Source organism: Stegostoma tigrinum, chromosome 6 (assembly GCF_030684315.1).
Source record: "Stegostoma tigrinum isolate sSteTig4 chromosome 6, sSteTig4.hap1, whole genome shotgun sequence".
Lineage (NCBI taxonomy): Eukaryota > Metazoa > Chordata > Chondrichthyes > Orectolobiformes > Stegostomatidae > Stegostoma > Stegostoma tigrinum.
Window position 1 is genome coordinate 49,689,234 of NC_081359.1, and position 22,678 is coordinate 49,711,911.

Genomic DNA, 22,678 nt, shown 5'->3' on the forward strand with positions numbered 1-22,678 from the left:
TCTTTAAAATTCCAGATTTACTGATTGAGACCCCAGACACAGGGCAGGAATGTATCACAAAGCCACTCCCCTGCGATTCCAAACCCTAGAAAACTTTTGGCCACAAAGCGCTTACTCCCAGGTCATCACTAATCCTGGGTACTCTTCCGGCAGCATCCATGGTATCCTGTTTATCATTAATTAATGCAAGAGTTGCCAAAAGACTGATTGGACTAGATGGTGTCATGACTCACTGAGGCAGTGGCTTGGAAATCAGGTTCCATTGTTCCTGGAGTCACAAATGTGACAATATTTAAATCAACCTATCCAAAATCCAAATTTACCAGACTGACAAACTAGAATCAAAAGAGAAAACAGTTTCCATGCTTTAGTACTCAACATGATCAGAGTTAATGTATTTTTAGATTCAGTGACCCTTCCTCTGGTCTAAAGTGGCATCTTCCATTTTTCAGTCCATGGTCCAAAAACAAAGGGAAATATAAAGTTGTGGTCTTTACAATGGAACTTCTGCCCCTGTGGTCTTAAGTCCAGGTAAAGACCCAACGGCGGTCTTATGAATGTCTGTTTAGCATGCAATTCAGCAGACCTTCCCCAGAAGAGGCATCACGGATACCCGATCAATCTTCCAAGTAGCTCCTGATACCCAGACCATCTCAAAATTCCACCCAACAATATTCACACAAGTACAGAGCTTAAGTTGGATACATGTTAATTGAATATTTTTGCAAGTTTTATTTAATTGAAATAGCATTAGTGAAATAAGTCAAATCAAGAATGAGTGAAACTTTGCTTTCTGACCCCAAAATTGTAAATTTGATTCCAAGTACAGAACTTAATACAAGTTAATACATTGTTTCATAAATGAAGTTGTAAAGGTTTAAGGAATTGGTCTTTCTCTCAAAAGAGCTAGAATACAAAGGAGGTAGATTCTATTCCAGTTGCATATAACTGGTTAAAATCATACTACACTCAATTCTAGACACCACACGAGTCACAATATACTAACTTTAAAAAGGAGTTGCAGCACACATTTATCAGAATAATGCTTGGGTTAAAAAGGTCAAATTAAGAGCATAATTTGCTTAGAGTAATAGTATATAAAGATAAAAGAATAATCATATTGAAATATTTCAGATGATTAAAGAATTGATAGTTTCACCCTGTACAACCTATTTTCTCTGGTAAGGGAGTCCAGAACATGTTCGGGATATCCTTACAGCCAATATTAGGCCATAGAAAAGGGTAATAATATCGAAGGCATATTTCACAAAACAGGTAATGGGAACCAGCAACTCTTTCACACAAATCGTGAAGCTAAGTCAAACAGAAATTTTAAAACTGAGATTGAAACACATTTGTTAAGTGAGGGCATTAAGGGTATTAGAAGCCAGGAAAATAGGTTTGAGTTAAAGCTGCTTATCAAACTTTATATGATTAAATAGCAAGAGAGTTAACAAGCTTAACTGCTTCCATACAGTTGGCTTGACGACTTGTTTGTTACGTAGTGTGACACCAACTGCTTGGGTTCAATTCCCTCACCATTTGAAGTTAAAAAAAGTACCTTTCTTCTCAACCTCTCCCCTCAGAGGTGTGGTGGTGCTCCGGTTAAATCACCACTAGCTGTCCCTCTGTAATGAGAGTAGCCTGTGGTCTAGGAGGACAATGACAATGACAATTTTACATTTACAATATGATAAACAAACCCAAGTGAAAAACAAAAACACTCCAGTTTAATGGAGTTAGAAGCAATTAGAATATATTTGTGGGGTACAACAACTAACTTAAAATTGTAGTAAAGCATATTGTGTGCAGTTCTGGTCCCCCCCATTACAGGAAGGATGTGGAAGCATTGGAGAAGGTACAGAGGAGATTTACCAGGATGTTGCCTGGTCTGGAGCGCAGGCCCTATGAAGAAGGGCTGAAGGACTTGGGTCTGTTCTCATTGGAGAGAAGGAGGCTGAGAGGGGATTTAATAGAGACATACAAGATGATCAGAGGATTAGATAGGGTGGACAGTGAGAGTCTTTTTCCGAGGATGATGACTTCCGCTTGTACGAGGGGGCACAGCTACAAATTGAGGGGTGATAGATTTGATAGAGATGTCAGAGGCAGGTTCTTTACTCAGAGAATGATAAGGGCATGGAACGCCCTGCCTGCCAATGTAGTTAACTCAGCCACATTAGGGGCATTTAAACAGTCCTTGGACAAGCATATGGACAATGATGCGATAGTGTAGGGGGAGGAGCTTAGATTAGTTCACAGGTCGGCGCAACAGAGGGCCAAAGGGCCTGTTCTGCGCTGTATTGTTCTATGTTCATATATTGGAGATCACATGGATTACCCTGAATATCACATGGTCACTTCAGCAGACAGCAAGGTTACATACTCTTAGACAGCATAGAATCCAAAATGCATTTTCACAATTATAGATTAAATGCATTGAAACAAAGAGGCACTGCAAGCTACTAAGTAGCACTTCCATGAAGGATTGATATACCTTTTGCAAAAAGTTGATTCTTACAGCACTTTCACAGCATATAATTGGCAGCAGTCATTTTAAAGAAAAGCACAAGGGATGATTACTTACAGTCTTTATCACTGCAAGGTAACATGAACAGATCAGAAAAGCTTCCTATAAATTTTATGGGTTATCTTTCCTTGATGAAAGCATGTTTTTTTTTGAGAATGATTAGCTGAGTAAATTAGCTGCCAAAGTAACAGTAGTACCTGACACCAATCCTCCATCACACTTCACACTGAATTTCCATTTGTTAAACTATTATAGAACACAGGACTTCTTGCATTTATCAGTTAATTAATAGGTGCTGGATTTCGCCCAGTTATTTGACACACAAATTGCAAAGCTACCTGCATCTGTGTGACAGACAGCAGAACAATCACATAAAATTCCAATTTTAAATCTAAGAATCCAGGATTTAATTTTTTTTTAGTTAAAAACTCATTAAATCTGAAATGGTTAGCAATTATGCTTTAATCTCAGAAATTACATGGAGTCAATTCTAATGGGAGTACACAATCTCAACATTAATATGGCCAAGGTAAAGCATTGCATAACAATAGTAACAGCTTTTGGTCATGTGGATATGATGAAGCAGCTGAAAATTTTTCAATTCGTCATTGTCTACAGGAATAGTGCCAGATGACTGGAGGAGAGCAAATGTGGTTCCCCTGTTCAAGGAGGGGAGTAGAGACAACCCTGGTAATTATAGACCAGTGACCCTTACCTCAGTTGTTGGTAAAGTGTTGGGAAAGGTTATAAGGGATAGGATTTATAATCATCTAGAAAAGAATAAATTGATTAGGGATAGTCAGCATGGTTTTGTGAAGGGAAGGTCGTGCCTCACAAACCTTGAGTTCTTTGGAGAAGGTGACCAAACAGGTAGATGAGAGTAAACCGGTTGATGTAGTGGATGTGGATTTCAGCAAGGTGTTCGATAAGGTTCCCCACAATAGGCTATTGTACAAAATGCGGAGGAATGGAATTGTGGGAGATATAGCAGTTTGGATCGGAAATTGGCTTGCTGAAAGAAGACAGAGGGTGGTAGTTGATGGGAAATGGTCATCCTGGAGACCAGTTACTAGTGGTGTACTGCAAGGGTCAGTGTCGGGTCCACTGCTGTTTGTCATTTTTATAAATGACCTGGATGAGGGCATAGAAGTATGGGTTAGTAAATTTGCAGACGACACCTAAGGTCGGTGGAGTTGTGGATAGTGACGAAGGATGCTGTAGGTTGCAGAGAGACATAGATAATCTGCAGAGCTGGGCTGAGAGGTGGCAAATGGAGTTTAATGCAGACAAGTGTGAGGTGATGCACTTTGGCAGGATAACCGGAAAGCAAAGTACAGGGCTAGTGGTAAGATTCTTAGTAGTGTAGATGAGCAGAGAGATCTCGGTGTCCATGTAAACAGATCCTTGAAAGTTGCCACCCAGGTTGACAGGGCTGTTAAGGCGGCATACAGTGTTTTAGCTTTTATTAATAGAGGGATCGAGTTCTGGAACCAAGAGGTTATGGTGAAGCTGTACAAAACTCTGGTGCGGCCGCACATGGAGTATTGCGTACAGTTCTGGTCACCGCATTATAAGAAGGATGTGGAAGCTTTGGAAAGGGTGCAGAGGAGATTTACTAGGATGTTGCCTGGTATGGAGGGAATGTCTTACGAGGAAAGGCTGAGGGACTTGAGGCTGTTTTCATTAGAGGGAAGGTTGAGAGGTGACTTAATTGAAACATAAAATAATCAGAGGGTTAGATAAGGTGGATAGGGCGAGCCTTTTTCCTAGGTTGGTGACGGCGAGCATGAGGGGGCGTAGCTTTAAAATGAGGGGTGAAAGATATAGAACGGATGTCAGAGGTAGTTTCTTTACTCAGAGTAGTAAGGCAATGGAACGCTTTGCCTGCAACAGTAGTAGATTCGCCAACTTTAGGTACATTTAAGTAGTCACTGGACAAGGATATGGACATACATGGAATAGTGTAGGTTAGATGGGCTTGAGATCGGTATGACAGATTGGCACAACATCGAGGGCCGAAGGCCCTGTACTGTGCTGTAATGTTCTATGTTCTATGTAATGTTCTATGTTAAGGGCACTCCATCCATTATAAACGGCAGAGGTAGGTATGATTGTGGGCAGTTGCATAATGGTCAACACCATTCACATTTCCAGAGACACTGAAGCTAACTATGTCCATATACAGCTGGACCTGGTCGATATCAAGGATAATCAGGTGAAGTACATCATGTTTTGCTATCCCGAGACTATAATTTCACCCAGTTTGTTTCAAATATAAACATAGAGATACATTTGTCATTCTTGGGGTGGGAAGGGGCACTATTTTTCTAAAATGTGTTCTTGTTTTCATTATTACTGTTATTGGTTCTCAACTGAAATCAATGGGCATTAAGCCCTCACAATTAAACAGAGATTTAAATCAAGTGTTAGGACATAATGATTTGAAATGCAATTTGCTGATAGAGAAAAATTCCACATGTTACAAAAAAATTACAGAAAACGATATATACACTACAATTATATAATACCCCACAGTTTAACATCCTGGTCAGGAAAAAACCTACATACTGGTGATAGATTGCATCGAACAGTGTATTTTACCTGATACAGCAAATGCTGTTATCTCCCTGAAGAACACCATGCCCCAGAGGATCCTCCTCGTTCTCACATACCACTCCACAAACCTCTGGATACAACGCATCATCCTCCGACACTTCTGCCATCTACAATCTGACACCACCACCCAAGACATTTTTTCACCCCCACCCTTGTCTGCCTTCCGGAGAGACCACTCTCTCCACGACTCCCTTGTCCGCTCCACACTCCCCTCCAACCCCACCACACCCGGCACCTTCCCCTGCAACCACAGGAAGTGCTACACTTGCCCCCACACCTCCTCCCTCACCCTTAGCCCAGGTGCCAAGATGACCTTCCATATCAAGCAGATGTTCACCTGCACAGCTGCCAATGTGGTATACTGTATCCATTGTACCCGGTGTGGCTTACTCTACATTGGGGAAACCAAGCAGAGGCTCGGGGGCCGCTTTGAGAAAACCTCCGCTCGGTTCGCAACAAACAACTGCACCTCCCAGTCGCGAACCATTTCAACTCCCCCTCCCATTCCTCAGATGACATGTCCATCATGGGCCTCCTGCAGTGCCACAATGATGCCACCCGAAGGTTGCAGAAACAGCAACTCATATTCCGCTTGGGAACCCTGCAGCCCAAAGGTATCAATGTGGACTTCACAAGCTTCAAAATCTCCCCCTCCCCCACTGCATCCCAAAACCAGCCCAGCCTGCCTCTGCTTCCCTAACCTGTTCATCCTCTCACCCATCCCTTCCTCCCACCTCAAGCCACACCTCCATTTCCTACCTACCACCTCATCCCGCCTCCTTGACCTGTCCATCTTCCCTGGACAGACCTATCCCCTCCCTACCTCCTCACCTATACTCTCCACTCTACCTATCTTCTTTTCTCTCCATCTTCGGTCCACCTCTCCCTCTCTCCCTATTTATTTCAGTTCTGTCTCCCCATCCTCCTCTCTGACGAAGGGTCTAGGCCTGAACCGTCAGCTTTTGTGCTCCTGAGATGCTGCTTGGCCTGCTGTGTTCATCCAGCTCCACACTTTGTTATCTTGGATTCTCCAGCATCTGCAGTTACCATTATCAATGATTTCAGCAGTGTCATTTTTCAGGTGACTCAAGGGGACTTCAAGAGCACGAGAACTTTATATCATCTAATCGTAGACTATGATGTGGTGGTGGTGGTGGTCTTTGAAAAGTATATTGACATACTGACTTGCATGATGCAACATAAAGACACCATAACTTGGAATTTAATGCAACCCTGAGGCAAACTAAAGCCCCGGAATGGTAAAGGGAAACAAGTTATGGAGTATGCCTGTGGTCTTCCAGCGGCCCAATTAGGTGAGAAAGTTGGGGAGTGGCAGGGAAGAAGAAAGCGAATGGTAAGGATGCCAAGAATAGCCTTCCCATCTGGAGCAATTTGAGGACCCTATCTGATATGTGGCCACTTATGGGTTTTAACCATCACTACAATGGGCCGTAACAAGTCGAGGTGGTTGCGCAGTAAATGCTGTGTATTCGGGCAGGAATCCCTTTGGGCATTCTCTGGCTTATGGATGACCATTAACATCATCCTACAAAAAATCCCACATTGCTCTCCACAATAATTAGTCCTCCTGCCCTGCCTGACTGGCCCGCCCTTAAAACCCCATAAAATTAGCTTGAATCCGGGAGCTCTGCCACCTTTTCCTTTTTAATTCACTTTCAAAGGATTTGGGTATTGTTAATAAGGTCAGCATTTGTTCCCCACCCCTGTCTTTGAAATTCCGTAGCTTGCTGGGCTATTTCAGAAGGTAGTTAAACATCATTGTCTCACTGGAGCAATTAAGGATAGCAGACTTCCCTTCCTAAAGAGGGAATTCATAAACCAGATTCTTTTTCATGGCTTTCAATTGTATTTTCAGGTTACCATTAGTGAGACTAGCTTTCAATTCTATATATAGTAACTAAATTTAAATTTCACCACCTGCCAGGGTAGGATTTTAATCCCCATGTCTACAGCATTAAACTGGGCTTCTGGCTCACCAGTCAAGTGACATCATTGAGACCATCTCTCCCAGTAACCTTTTGTGGTGCAATATCAGCAGCAGCCGCTGCCACCACTGCTCCTAGTAGGACTGTACTTTGCATGGTTGGCAGTTCTTAAACAGGATCTCTACCCTTAAAAAGGGAAAAGAAGGCATAATGACAGGCATGAAGGTCATTGAATCACAGAGTGCTTCTTGGAGTGGCTAAGCAGGGCAGCACCTGACTTTATGGCCATTGAATTTGTTCCCAACTGATGAATCTCTTTAAATATAACTTGGCCTTCAACAATCTAAAAAAGTTCATTCTAGTTCAATCTATATGTTGGAACATTTTTTAAAACCACCTATAACTATAGCAAATCTGCTCAGCTTTCAATTCCACAATTTTTAAAAGATCTTTGCCAAATAATTAAGATTGTTGTGGAACCAGGATTTTAAAAGTACATGAAGAATCACCCCATCCCCCTCTCTGATGAAGATCTTCAGTCCGCCTCCCCCTCTCTCCCTATTTATTCCACAACCCTCACCCCATCCCCCTCTCTGATGAAGATGCACCTCCCAGTCGCAAACCATTTCCACTCCCCCTCCCATTCTTTAGATGACATGTCCATCATGGGCCTCCTGCAGTGCCACAATAATGCCACCCGAAGGTTGCAGGAACAGCAACTCATATTCCGCCTGGGAACCCTGCAGCCTAATGGTATCAATGTGGACTTCACCAGTTTCAAAATCTCCCCTTCCCCCACCGCATCCCTAAACCAGCCCAGCTCTTCCCCTCCACCCACTGCATCCCAAAACCAGTCCAACCTGTCTCTGCCTCCCTAACCTGTTCTTCCTCTCACCCATCCCTTCCTCCCACCCCAAGCCGCACCCCCATCTACCTACTAACGTCATCCCACCTCCTTGACCTGTCCGTCTTCCCTGGACTGACCTATCCCCTCCCTACCTCCCCACCTATACTCTCTCCACCTATCTTCTTTTCTCTCCATCTTCGGTCCGCCTCCCCCTCTCTCCCTATTTATTCCAGAACCCTCACCCCATCCCCCTCTCTGAAGAAGGGTCTCGGCCCGAAACGTCAGCTTTTGTGCTCCTGAGATGCTGCTTGGCCTGTTGTGTTCATCCAGCCTCACATTTTATTATTTTAAAAAGTACATAGTTACTTGGCAGTGACATTAAGATAGCAGTAAATATAAAATATTTTATAACACTTGGATCAAAATTTACAGAGCATTTTCTGTCCACCAGCAAGTTAAAAAGGTTCCTCAGAACTTTGAATTCTGCCAACAAGTTAGGTTTCCACTGAAGTGGTCCTTGACTTCAATTCATTACCAACAATTTTAGATTTTCATAAAGAAATAGCTATATTAATCCTAATTTTATAGTATTTGTATATGGAGTTTAGCGAGTCAAGAAATTCTGATTGAAATTGCCCCATTTCTAGTTGGCAGTCAGAGCTAAATTGTGCAGTATGGTATTGTACTGCAATCAACAAAATGACAGCACCTCACTGCGCCTATGCTTACTATTCTTTTTTGCTGTCAGTCACTGAAGCAAAGTGCTATATTTAAGATGGCAACATTAGTTTTGTTATAAAATGTAATTTTACACAACGCTGCCTGGCTGATACAACTGTCGAGCTTCTGAAAGTACAGAAGCCTTTGCTTTTATCAGGATGTGATTAACCCAGTTAAGTCATGAGGTATCAATTTTCTTTTTGTTCCTAATACAAGGACAATCATCACTGCAAAAGCAATTTGTCATCTGTGACTGAATTAATAATGACCATGTTTGTAGCCTGAAATCTGAAGCTCCAAAAGTTCACTTCAATTCTCAAAAACCATCAGCTACATAAATTATATTTTCACCTCCTATTCAATTTTTGATGTCATAGCATTCAGCTTATGCTCTGGAGAAGCTCTCCTAATATACACGAATGCCCTTAATACAAAAAGGGAGAACATACATCTTTACGTAGAGCCTTGAATACTCTTCCACAATAATCAATAAGTAGTCAATTATAAGCAACTTCAAACCATGTAGAAGGCAGGCAGTCTAGTGGGATATGCAGTGGATTTGTAGCATCACATTAATTCTCCAAAACAGCCAATCATTTCTATCAGTTTCCACCACACACATACAAATATCAAATACTTTACAGCTAGGCAATTAGTTGCAACACCCAATACATTGGAGGGGAAAGAAATGAATCCCTAAACAGATTACTCAATTTTATTAGCATATATTAAGATTTGATTACCACCATGTGTACATTAAGATAGAGAGCCAACCTAAGACAGACTTGATACAGAACTGTAAATTACTTAGAAAACAAAGGATAAAAAGTATACTTCAAAGGGAGCCTGATAACGTTAAGGAAATTAAGTCTGATTTGTATTTACATTTCTAAAAAGTGATTTTGGTAGACTATTTAGTGAAAGTAATAAGCTCAGCAATTCAATTTCTTAAGCAGTAAATCAGAGGAATTTGATGCTATGATTTCCTAAAGGTTGCAGTTGAGTCGTCAAGCAATTTGACCTTTTCAGCCTTATAAAGAATGAAGGTAGTCCCAGAAGATGCAAAGATTTTTATTACACTCTTTCTCAATGAAGTTGACTGTATGGCTTTCGATATGCGATCATTAGGAAAATTGGTTCTAAGAATTCTCTTCAGCCTGATTGCTCTCTATTCAGATGATCTTCCTACTATTTTCAACAGAAATAAATTTGGCTCCCTTATATCTTAAGGGATTAAAATTCAGTGAGCAAGTGCGAATCCTATCTCACCAGGGGGTGGGGAGAGACAGGGGTTAAAAGTAGACAATAAAGGAAATGGAAGTTGAAATTATCAAACAAACATTTTGCTGCTCTCTTCATGACAGAGGATATAAAAAGCATTCTAGTAATAGTTAAATCAGAAGGTGGAAGGGGGAGACGAATTTGATGAACTTAGTCACTAATGAGCAAACTAAGAGCTGCAGGCTGAGAAGCCTCCAGATTCTCATCCTAGAATGTGAAACATAGCTAATGTGAGAGTGGACGGTTCGGTTTGAATTTTCTATAAAGTGACAAGTATAAGCTGTTTATGCGAGAGAGAGCGAGAGAGAGATAGTAAATAGAAAAATATACACCTAAATAAAGCTTGGCATCTGTCATGGATATTAAAAACTTCTGAGGTTGTAGGTCCACACTTGGAAACTTCAAGGCTATCAGAAAGAGTCAGCAAGGTTTTATTAAATGGAAAACGCATTTGACTCACTTATTGGAGCTCTTTAAAAAGGAATAAATGTATATTGTGGTTGGATGAGCCATTTGACATACCGTACTTGGATTTCCAGAAAGCATTTGACAAGATGCCATGTAGAAGGTTATTGCTCAAAAAGGAGGAGTTCATGGTAGATAAGGCAACAATTAGCATGGTTAGAATATTAGCTGTCTCGCAGAAAACAGAACATGAGTATTTTTCAGCTTGGTTTGATGTGACAAAGGGAGTTCTGTACAGGTTTGTGCCGAAGTCTCAACTTATATCAAATGTTTCAGATAAAGGGGAGCAAGATTTAGTATCTAAGTTTGTAGATGACAGAGACATAGGAAAGTATGTTCTGATGAGGTGATATCAAGGTTGTAGATTAGGTTGAGTGAGTCAGTAAAAAGTTGCATGGAGTATATGTAAGCAAATGTAAAATTGCTCACTTCAGCAAGAAGAAAATAAAAAAGCAACATATTCCTGAAACAGAACAAATACCGAATTCCAAGGTACAGAAAGATCCGGGTGTTGTAGTGTATGAATCAAAAAAATTGTTAGCTTGCAGGTGTACCAAGTACAATGATTAAAGAAGGTTAACATTGTGTTAACCAGAGAGAAATTTATTTTGGGCTAGAGCATTTCACCTAAACACTACATTGGCTGGGATAACAAAGTTTGAAGCTGATGAACACAGCAGGCCAAGCAGCATCTTAGGAACACAAAAGCTAACGTTTTGGGCCTAGGCCCTTCATCAGAAAAGGGAAGGGGAGAGGGTTCTGATATAAATAGGGAGAGAGCGAGAGACGGGGAGACGGATCGAAGACAGATAGAGGAGAAGATAGGTGGAGAGGGGAGTTATAGGCGGGGAGGTAGGGAGGGGAAAGGTCAGTCTGGGGAGGACGGACAGGTCAAGGGGGTGGGATGAGGTTAGTAGGTAGGAAATGGAGGTGTGGCTTGAGGTGGGAGGCGGGGAAGAACAGGTTAGGGAAGCAGGGACGAGCTGAGCTGGTTTTGGGATGCAGTGGGTGGGGGGGAGGGGGCAGATTTTGAAGCTTGTGAAATCCATGTTGATACCATTGGGCTGCAGGGTTCCCAAGCAGAATAGGAGCTGTTGTTCCTGCAACCTATGGGTGGCATCATTATGGCACTTCAGGAGGCCCGGGATGGACGTGTCATCTAAGGAATGGGAGGGGGAGTTAAAATGGTTCGCGATTGGGAGGTGCAGTTGGTTATTGCGAACCGAGCATAGATGTTCTGCAAAGTGGTCCCCAAGCCTCTGCTTGGTTTCCCCAATGTAGAGGTAGCCACAACAGGGACAGCGGTTGCAGTACACCATATTGGTGGATGTGCAGGTGAACATCTGCTTGATGGGGAAGGTCATCTTGGGGCCTGGGAAGGGTCGAGTAAGGAGGTGTGGGGGCAAGTGTAGCACTTCCTGTGGTTGCAGGGGAAGGTGCCAGATGTGGTGGGGTTGGAGAGGAGTGTGGACTGGACAAGGGAGTCCGGAGAGAGTGGTCTCTCTGGAAGGCAGACAAGGTTGGGGATGGGAAAATGTCTTAGTGGTGGGGTCAGATTGTAGGTTCTTTTCCTTGGAACAGAAAACAGAGGGTGCTGATTAAGGTCTACAAAGATTATAAAGGGGCATAAATAGGGTCAAGAAGAATAAACTGTATTAGAGTGGTCAATTACCAGGGAATATAGTATTAAGAAAGGTAAAGAACAGGAGGTCTAGAGGAGATTTGAGGAGAACTAGTTTTCTCCCAGAGGTCTGATGAAGGGTCTAGGCCTGAAACGTCAGCTTTTTTGTGCTCCTGAGATGCTGCTTGGCCTGCTGTGTTCATCCAGCCCCACACTTTGTTATCTTGGGTTCTCCCAGAGCATCATGGGTATTCAATATTTCCAAATTCCAAATCGAAACCTGGCAAAGGTTTTCAACAGTCATTTAGAAAATGCCGGGATTGGTTATTAATTTAGTCCTAAAAATTCACTACATAATAAGTACAGTATGATTAGAACAAGTTAACATTTTACAAAACAAATCCCATTAGACAATTTTAGTTGTGTTTTTTTTGAAGACTTAACTAGAAAAACTAAGCAAAGGGAGCCAACAATCATACCTGAATTTCCAAAAAGCTTATAATAAAAAAGGTACCAAGCAATAGAACAAAACGTAAGATAAAAGGCTCATGGAGTTGGGAATGATATGTTAGCATAAAAGGGAGAATTGGTTAAGAGAAAGGCAGTAGATGACATAAAAAGGACATTTTCAATTTGTAAGGATGTAACTAGTGTAATGCTACAAGGACGAGTGTTGGGTTTCAACTAATTGCCTTACATTTTTTATTAACATTCATTCATGTTGGCATTGCTGTTTAGGCCAATAATTATTATCCATCGCTAATTGTCCAGAGGGCAGTTAAGAGTCAAATGTGTTGTTGTGGATCTGGAGTCGTATGTAGGCCAGACCAGAAGAGGTCAGATTTCCTTCCCTAAGGTATATTAGTGAAATTGATGGTGTTTATGACAATTGATTGTAGGCACACGGTTACATGGAATCAAGCTCTTTAATTCCAGATTTTTAAAAAAACTTGAACTCAAATTTCATCTTTTGCAATGGTGGCATTCAAACCCATGTCCCAGAACATTAGCCTAGAGTTCTGGATTACTGATACACATTATTCTCTAGCTCTTCACCTAAAATCAATAATGTATCTACATTTCATAGTCAAAAATTCTAAAATTCGGCTGCCAAGAGACACAGAGGCCATGAATTGACATAGTTCAGCTAAGTGAGAGCAAGATGACAGAACCTTTGCCAGGTTTCAATTTGGAATAATAAGGGATAGTGCGAATTTAATTTGGCTGTAAGAATATTTTTGAAACCGCTGGTGTTCAATCAGATCTGGGTGTTCTCATATAGAAAACACAGAAAATGAGCAAAGGAACAGAAAACAATGAGGAAAGCCAATAGGATACTGGCCTCCATCACAAAGAAGTTGTGGTATATGAAGAATTCTTATTACAACAGTGAAAGGCTTTGGTAAGGCCATTTCTGGCATGCTGTACAAAGCCTTGTTCTCAATATAATCAGGAATGCTATACTTCTACTACAGGTAGTATGACAAAGGTTTTACTAAATTGGTCCCTGGGGTGTCAGATTGTCCTTCGACAAGAGACTTTGTAAATTCTTCCTATATTCTTTTTAAGTGTGAATAATGAGCAAATAACGAGAAGTGATCTCATCAAATCATAAGATTCTGAAGTATTTTGAAAGAATAGACATTGAGAGATCAATTCCCCTCAGCAGGGAATCTAAAATACAGAGAGACAAAGGAACCGATTATTTAGGACTGGGATGAACAGAGCTTCCTTCACTCTGTTGTTATGAATCACTGGAATTTCTCGATCCCAGAGGATTGTGGATGGTCCACTGTTGAATACATTTAAGACCGAGATATAGACTTCTTTTCTCTCAGGGAATCAAGATACAGGAGGAAGCTGTGAATTGGAGTTAAAGTTGAAGTTCAGCCATAGATCCATGGACCCATTGAAATAATACAGGTTGGAAGGGGACCACACAGTCAATCTTGTCTATGCCAACTCAAAGACAGCCAGATGTCCTTTCTAATCTCATCTTCCCACATACAGCCCATAGCCCTGTCTGCATTCCTGCCCTTATCTAGAATAAGTTTCAAATTATTGTGGTAAAGATCATCAAAACAATGAGTCTCCAGATGAGTCAGTACATTAATGCTTCATAGTCTGGGAACCTTACATCACTCTTTGAAAATGTGTATACTAAGTAGATTAATCGGATTGAATTGTTAAGTTTAGTTATCTCCAAGAATGTATTTATGTCTAGAACCCCAATTTAAATTACTAAGCAAAGGAAATGGGATGAGAAGATGGTGCTAGCTTTAGTGTTTGCAATTCATCCTAGAGGCTCTTCCAGAATGAGACATGATGAATCCAATGCCCTGGTGAATTATGTATCTATTTCTTCTCCACCCCACCTTCCCACCTTCCCAAAATCTTATTCTCATATGAATGTTTTCCTAATTACCTCCACTTACCTATTCCAACAACGATGTTCTTTTCCAAACTACTATTTACTCCTGTTGGAAAAGATTATTCAGCAACCTGACTCTCCATGTTGCTTCCAATGTTCTCTACCAGATAGTAGCTATTGCTAAACAATTCAAAGTTGGTTTAAAAACTATAGCCTAGATGTTCCAATACAATAAAGACCAAGTAAAAGCTTATGCATTGTAATAATGTTCTTATTACAATCATAAAGGTACAGATCAGTTGTCTGTGGGTCAATACAAATGCACTGGAAACGACAAAAAAGCAGCTAGAGGGCATAAATCATTCTTGGTAGCACTTTCATTAACAATCGAGTATTAAGATCTTGTATTCTTTAGTTGTTTGGTCATAAATTAGACAATTACAAATTACTCATTCATCCATTTAAGTAATTTGACCTTTCCAAAAGCAGATGCTAAATTTGGAAAGGAGCATTAAGACTTAAAATCCCTACGGTGTGGAAACAGGCCCTTCAGCCTAACAAGTCCACAGTGACCCTCAGGGCATCCCACCCAAACCCAACTCTATAACCCACCTAATTTACACCTCCCTGAACAGACAATTTAGCATGGCCAATCCATCTAGCCTGCGCATCTTTCAACCGTGGGAGGAAACCTGAGCACCCAGAGGAAATCCATGCAGGCATGGGGACAATGTTCAATGTTCAACAGACAGACAGGCAGTCACTTGAGGGTGGAACTGAACCTGGGCCTTTGGTGCTACAAGGCAGCAGTGCTACTGTGCCACCATTAAAATGCCGTGGTGCTCGAGACATTTCTCAAAATCAGTTTCAAGAGTAGGATTAGTAATGACCACAGAACAAGGATGAGATTCCACCTAATAAGGAAGCTGGAAGGTAGGTTTAAATATCTAAAAATGAGGCAGTGTGGTTGCCAGGGACCTGGGATCAATTCCACACTCAGGCAACTGTGTTTAGAGTTAGCACATGCTCCTTGTGTCTGCATGTGTTTCCTCCAGGTGCTCCAGTTTCTTCCCATAGTCCAAACATGTACAGGGTAGGTGGATTGGCTTTACTAAAAATTGTCCACAGTATTCAGGGATAGGTGGGTTATCCGTGGGAAATAGAGGCTTACAGGGGATAGGGTAGGGGGTGGATATGAGAGGGATGCTCAGAGTGGACTTAATGGGCCAAATGGCCTGTTTCCACTATGTAGGGATTCTATGATTCTGAGGAGGTTACCCAACCACTTGTATATTGCCAAATGCAGTGACCAACTAGTTTAAAATCAAACAATTGGAACAGAATGAACTGAATGGAGTGGGAAGAGAACAACAAACCAAAAAAATTCAAAATACATTTTGATCAAGTGTAAAAGCTTTGATTTTCATAACTGTGCTTTTACCAAGCTCATTTATTTTAGTCATTATAGTTTTACAAAAAAGAAAGAACGAAGAAAATTACAGCACAGGTACAGGCCCTTCAGCCCTCCGAGCCTACGCCAATCCAGATCCTCTGTCTAAGCCGATCATCTATTTTCTAAGGGTCTGTATCCCTTTCCTCCCTGCCCACCCACGTACCTGTCCAGATACATCTTAAAAGACACTATTGTGTCTCCAACTACCACCTCTGCTGGCAACGCGTTCCAGGCACCCACCACCCTCTGTGTAAAGAACTTTCCATGCATATCTCCCCTAAATGTTCCTCCTCTCACTTTGAATTCATGACCCCTATTAACTGAGTGTCTCACTCTGGGAAAAAGCTTCTTGCTGTCCACCGTATCTATACCCCTCATGATTTTATAGGCCTCAATTAGGTTCCCCCCCCCCGCCCAATCTCCATCTTTCTAATGAAAATAATCATAATCTACTCAACCTTTCTTCAAAGTTAGCACCCTCCATACCAGGCAACATCTTGGTGAACCTCCTTTACACCCTCTTTAACTTGGGGGTTATTTTCTAATACACTAATATGAACTTGCAGCAGAACTGCTACAAGCATAACTCTCAATTTAAACTGCATTGTCAAATAATTCAGTCTGCTAACAGCTACTGCCTTACTTACTGAAGTGATTTCCAGTCAAACTCTGAAATCTGTATACTTGAAGTAGTCCTTAATTTGTAAATGTTTCTTTGCTTTTAGACAACAGAATACATAGCAAGTGTCACCTGCTTGGTCTAGAGAGCGTAATTGTCAGGATTGCTGTTTTTACACAAAGTAATTACTATTAAAGATATTTCATGTCATTAAGTTTTTCCAGCTGTTGTGACAATCAGCTTTTCTTTGTATTTTTAAAAAAATTATAGCCAGAACATTCACATCAAAATTAACCCAACAAATCTTTGAGATGTGGCATGGTTTTTCAACTTTTCAATTTAACAGCCGGCTCAGAGGTTGTAAGGTTCAGTTGCCAAATGAAGTGAAAGTAAGGAGTAATGCATAACTGGTTTGATCTACTTTAGTAACTGCCAGGGCAGCAAACTGGCAGTTCAAACTAAAAAGGGCTTTTCCATTTACCATACAGTTTGTTCTTGAATTGGATCTTCCAAAATGCATCACCTTGCATTTGTCTGGATTGAACTCCATCTGTCATTTCTCCACCCAACTCTCCAATCTATATTCTGCTGCATTCTTTGACAGTCCCCTTCACTATCTGCTACTCCACCAATCTTGGTGGCATCTCCAAACTTGCTAAAATCAGATCATCTATAACCGTCCTCCAGATAATTTGTGTATATCACAAACAGGGGTTCTAACACAGATCCCTGTGGAACCCCATCGGTCATAGGTCTCATATTGAGAAACTCCCTTCCACTACAACTATCTCCTGTTACCCAGCCAGTTTGATTCATCTAGCTAGCACACTTCACTTTCTCCATTAGCCTACCACAGGGAGCCTTATCAAACGCCTTGCTGAAGTCCATATACATGACATCTACAGCCCTTCCCTCATCTATCAACTTTGTCACATCCTCAAAAGAATTCTATCAAGTTGGTAAGACATGACCTTCCCTGAATAAAACCATGCTGCTTATCATTAATAAGCCAATTTTCTGCCAAATGCAAATAGATCCGATCCCTCAGTATCTTCTCCAGCAGCTTCCCCACCACTGATGTCAGGCTCACCAGTCTATAATTACCTGGATTATCCTTACTACCCTTCTTAAACAAAGGGGACAACATTAGCAATTCTCCAGTCCTCCGGGACCTCACCCATGCTCAAGGATGCTGCAAAGGTATTGTTAAGGCCCCAGTTACTTCCTCTCTCATGTCCCTCAATAACCTGGGATAGATCCCATCCGGACCTGGGGACTTGTTCACCCTAATGCCTTTTAGAATACCCAACACTTCACCCACGCCCCCTCCCCCCCCCCCCCCCACTCCTTATGCTGACTCGACCTAGAGTAATCAAATATCTATCCCTAACCTCACCATGTGTCACGTCCCTCTCCTCGGTGAATATCAATGCAAAGTACTCATTAAGAATCTCACTCATTTTCTGACTCCTCACATAACTTCACTCCTTTGTCCTTGAGTGGGCCAACCCTTTCTCAAGTTACCCTCTTGCTTGTTATGCATGAATGAAGGCTTTGGGATTTTCCTCAATCCTGTTTGCTGAAGATATTTCACGATCCCTTGTTGCCCTCTTAATTCCTCATTTCAGGTTGGTTCTACTTTCCCGATATTCTTCCAAAGTGTGAGTTTTTGGCAATAGATACCTTATGTATGCTTCCTTTTTTCCTCTTTGCTAGTCTCACAATTTCACAATGTCATCCATAGTTCCCTTATCTTGCCCTGTCTGTCCCTCATTTTCACAGGGATATGTCTATCCTGCACTCTAAAATGAGCCTCTCCTGAAAAGCCTCCCATATAGCAAATGTGGATTTACCCTCAAACAGCTGCTCCCAATCCACATTCCCCAGCTCCTGCCAAATTTTGCTATAGTTGGCCTTCCCCCTTCTCCTCCTCCCCATCCCCCACCCCCCAATTCAGCACTCTTCCTTTAGGACCACTCATCTTTGCACATCAGTATTCTAAAACTCATGGAATTGTGATCACTATTCGCAAGGTAATCCCCTAATGAAACTTCAACCACCTGGCCAGGCTTACTCCCAACACCAGGTCGAGTATGGCCCTTTCCCAATTTGGGCTACTTACATACTGTTCTAGTAAACACTCCTTTAGATGCTCCTTACAAATTCTGCTCCATCTAAAGCCCTAACACTAAGTGAATCCCAGTCAATATTGGGAAAATTAAAATCTCCCATCGCCACCACCCTGTTGCTCCTACATCGTTCCATAACGCTCGCTGTTGGGAGGCCTGTAGTATAGCCCCAACATTGTTAGTGCACCCTTCCTATTTCTGAGCTCTGCCCATATTGCCTCACTGCTGAAGTCCTCCATCGTGCCCTCCTTCAGCACAGCTGTGATATCCTCTTTGGCCAGTAATGCAACTCCTCCACCCCTTTTACCTCCCTCTCTATCCCACCTAAGGCATCTATATACTGGGATATTTAGTTGCCAATCTTACACTTCCCTCATCCAAATCTAAGAGCAATATCACACTCCCAGGTACTAATCCAAGCCTTAAGTTCATCTGCCTTACCTACTACACTGCTTACATTAAAAGCAAATGCACCTCAGACCACCTGTCCCTTTGCACTCATCATCTGCTCTCTGCCTACTCTTCCCCTTAGGTCACACTGACTTCATTACAGGCTTTAGTTACTACCTCCTTACTGTCCTCCTCATTTGGTTCCCATCCCCCTGCCACATTAGTTTAAACCTTCCCCAACAGCATTTGCAAAAGCACCCCCGAGGACATTGGTTCCAATCCTGCCCAGGTGTAGACCGTCCAATTTGTAATAGTCCCACCTTCCCCAGAACCGGTCCCAATGTCTCAAAAATCTGAATCTCTCCCTCCTACACCATCTCCCAAGCAGTTCAATTATCCTGCCTTTTCCCCCCCGCCATTTCTATTCTGACAAGCACAAAGTACAACAGATCTCATTTCTTCTTCCCTTCTAACCAATCATGACCCAAAATACTCCTTTCAGGTTAACAGACTGATGGTAGTCCCTTATAATGGTCAATAAAGATTTTAAACAGAATTCCAGCCTTTATATTGAGCTGTATGGCATTAAAGCATAACCACATTATTTTTGGGCCATAGGTGCTGGTAGTGCTTCTATTGTTGCCACTTTTTCAGCCCATTTACTTGTATCATTTGTTGACTTTGGCCATACGCCTTCATCCATTTTTGCATTCAAATCACCTCTACTCTACCTATCACACATCTTTTTCGTTGTTAGGCACCATATACTCTGTTCAAGATGGTGAGCCATGCATGTCACAGCATCCTCAAAAGAAAATTGCTTGTGTTCTCCCGAGGGGGGCAGGATTCTTTCTCCTTAGTGGAGAAGAATTCTGATGTTGTGCACTCCTTCATCCATTCTGGCTGTTTCCTTCTGGAAAGAGGGGGAAGGTTTCAGTGAGATGAAAATGGGTGGTATAACTACTGGTTGCTGGCATAGGGGTTCGCAAAAGGTGGCAAGATGTCCTAGGCAAGACAATGGAAGAGAGATCACATGCAACATTAGCAGTTTGTGCAGTTTGAGGAACCATTCAGGGAAGATACTGCATGTAATGGCAAGCAGAAAAGCATGAGCCTTATTGGAAGGTGCACTGCTTGGGCAGGGGAGAGCGCGCAAGCAAGAGCGAGCGCGCAAGAGAGCACGAGAGAGAGAGAGCGCGCACGCGAGAGAATGGTGGCACTCACCCTGGCAGAGCAGGAGGTAGTCAGTGACCTTCTTTCAGCACTGCTGGCCATTCCTCTGCACTGTGTAAATCCAGGTGGATGGGTGTGTAATCCTAGACAGGCAGCTAATCTTTGATGGCATGGTCTCCTGTCAAGCCTCTGGGAAAAGGATGCCTTTCCTCAACATCACTCCATCCACCAGGGCTTTTAAGTCCCTGTCAGAGAATCATAGCACCATTTTCCCCTTCTTCGACATCTTCAGAATGACTGTCACTGATCAGGGCAGTTTAAGATTTCCATTGCTTGTCTGGATGCACTGTGGTCTTTTCAAGATGGCGCAGGCACTAGGGGTGTCAGTCTTTCAGTCTATATCTGCTAAGTTGCTCTGGGAATGGTAGAATGAGCTAGCATCAATTGGCAGGGGTACCACAGATTCATGGTTATTAGTTGATGAGGAGATTGGTAAGGTACATTAGAAGGCCCTGCAGCGTGAAACCTTCCAATAAACGCAACAAAAAACTGACATCCAAAACGGAGGTTCAGCCTTGTCTAACAAACAAAATGATCCTAGTTGTTTCCATTGAACAGCTGTAAGCAGTATTGCCTCGGAATGCTGAGAAACTTCCTTATATAGTGAATTTAGTTTATTTACAATTACAAAATATCTGGATCACACAAAGTACATCAGCATAATGATAATAATCTAATCACAGTCCTTGATGTCTCCTGGGATTATTTGCAATTGAACACTTTTCATTGCCTGAGATCAGATAATGCACTAATGTGGAAGAATTCAATCTGGTTTGTGCATCCCATTTGCACACTGTCCTTTTAACTAAGCCATTGGGAGAGCTGTAACGCGATTCCTAATTTCGAAGGTAGCTGTTCAAACTGCAATCTTTCTCCTTGGCAGCGTCTTGTCTTCATAGAGTGGTTAAAAAAAAATCAGTCTTTGCTGAGGCACTCTCAGAGGGAGCTCCTGGATTTCTTTATTCTGTCTTATGAGCTTACCAAGTGGAAGCAAAGTGCTCCTGAACAGGGAGAAGCACAAAAACAAAAACTGGAAGCTCCTGGTTTCCATTTACAACAAAATTATCTTCTGCACTAAAAAATTATATTGTGATTTCTTGCAGTTCAATTGAACATACCAAAGGCAAAGTGTATAGATACAGTAACGCAAGTCATAGAGATAGCCTTTGGTCTTAACACTTGCACATATGCAGGAAATTAACAGCAGACATCCTTTGCACTGAAGTGCACACAGTTAAGAAATCAAAACAACTTTCACACAGCTACATCTCAGCAAAACATTATAGAAATCCTGTTGTGAAAGAATTTCCTTGATTAAAAAAAAATTGCAACATCACTCATTGTAGGACTACCAAAACTTTCTATTAAAAAAATGCTAGAAGTCTGATGATTAGAGTACTCCTGATTAGGGGGTGGTCTAGTGAAATATTCTCCTTGAGAAAATACAATGCAACAATGTTTTGATGTGCAAAAGGACTGTAAAAGGTTGCAACCATACACAGTAAGCCAGCAGTTAAAAACATTTTATGCCTCACTTTTAATTTCTAGTTTGAGATATATAAAAAGGAGTCTAGGCCTGAAATGTCAGCTTTTGTGCTCCTAAGATACTACTTGGCCCGCTGTGTTCATCCAGCTCCACACTTTGTTATCTCCAATGACTTCATTAACACAGAAGTTAAACTACAGATACCTGAAATTTTAAAAATGAATATTTGTAGAAACTGGGGTTTTATCATTACAAACGAACTTGATAGTTCAAATATTTAACGAGATATTCATAGCTGCTACAAGTCTAAAAACAGAGTGCAAGTCATTTTAAAATCTTTTACGTTTTATGTATGTTAGTTTACTGTAGGCAGTTGGGATTGTGATCCTGAACAGCACACCCTTCAGAAAAACTGAAGATAATTTACGGTTACGGATAATTTACGATAATTTGCGCTTGCATGGGCTCCAGGTCTTCTTGTCTGTTCATGTGGGGTAATGACAGCAAATACTGACAGTTTTGCCATCATTACCTGAGCAAAATTTAGGTCAATAGAGCAAAATACATTACTAGAAAGCAAGGTCACTACAATCAAATGTTTGAACTAAATCATAAAAATGGACAGAATGGGGTATCTATAATACCTGCTCAAACTGGTAACTGCAGATTTACTTGTGATCGCACACAATCAATTTTGTCACAGTAGAAAGATTCAAGCGCACTTTCTTCAATCATTGTCAAAAAACAGAAACCATTTATCTTAAGATAATCTCACAAAATACTTGTACAACATCTCCAAGAATTTGTTTCCAGACTATCCTTCTGGGTGATATAGATAACAAAAGGCAATTTAAAAGGAAAAGAAAAGTAGAAATAACATTTATAAAAAGCAGCTCAGTTTGACTTTGGTCAGCGGTAACCACATTACAGACTTAATGATTGTATGCTGAAATCATATCAAAAATTGCCAA

General features: G+C 41.5%; 1 protein-coding gene across 1 annotated transcript in view; it reads right to left on the reverse strand.

The window, feature by feature from the left end:
- fat3a (FAT atypical cadherin 3a) overlaps positions 1–22,678 on the reverse strand; it is an 808,281-nt gene that overhangs the window by 735,788 nt on the left and 49,815 nt on the right. The gene's annotated exons all lie outside the window — the stretch shown is intronic.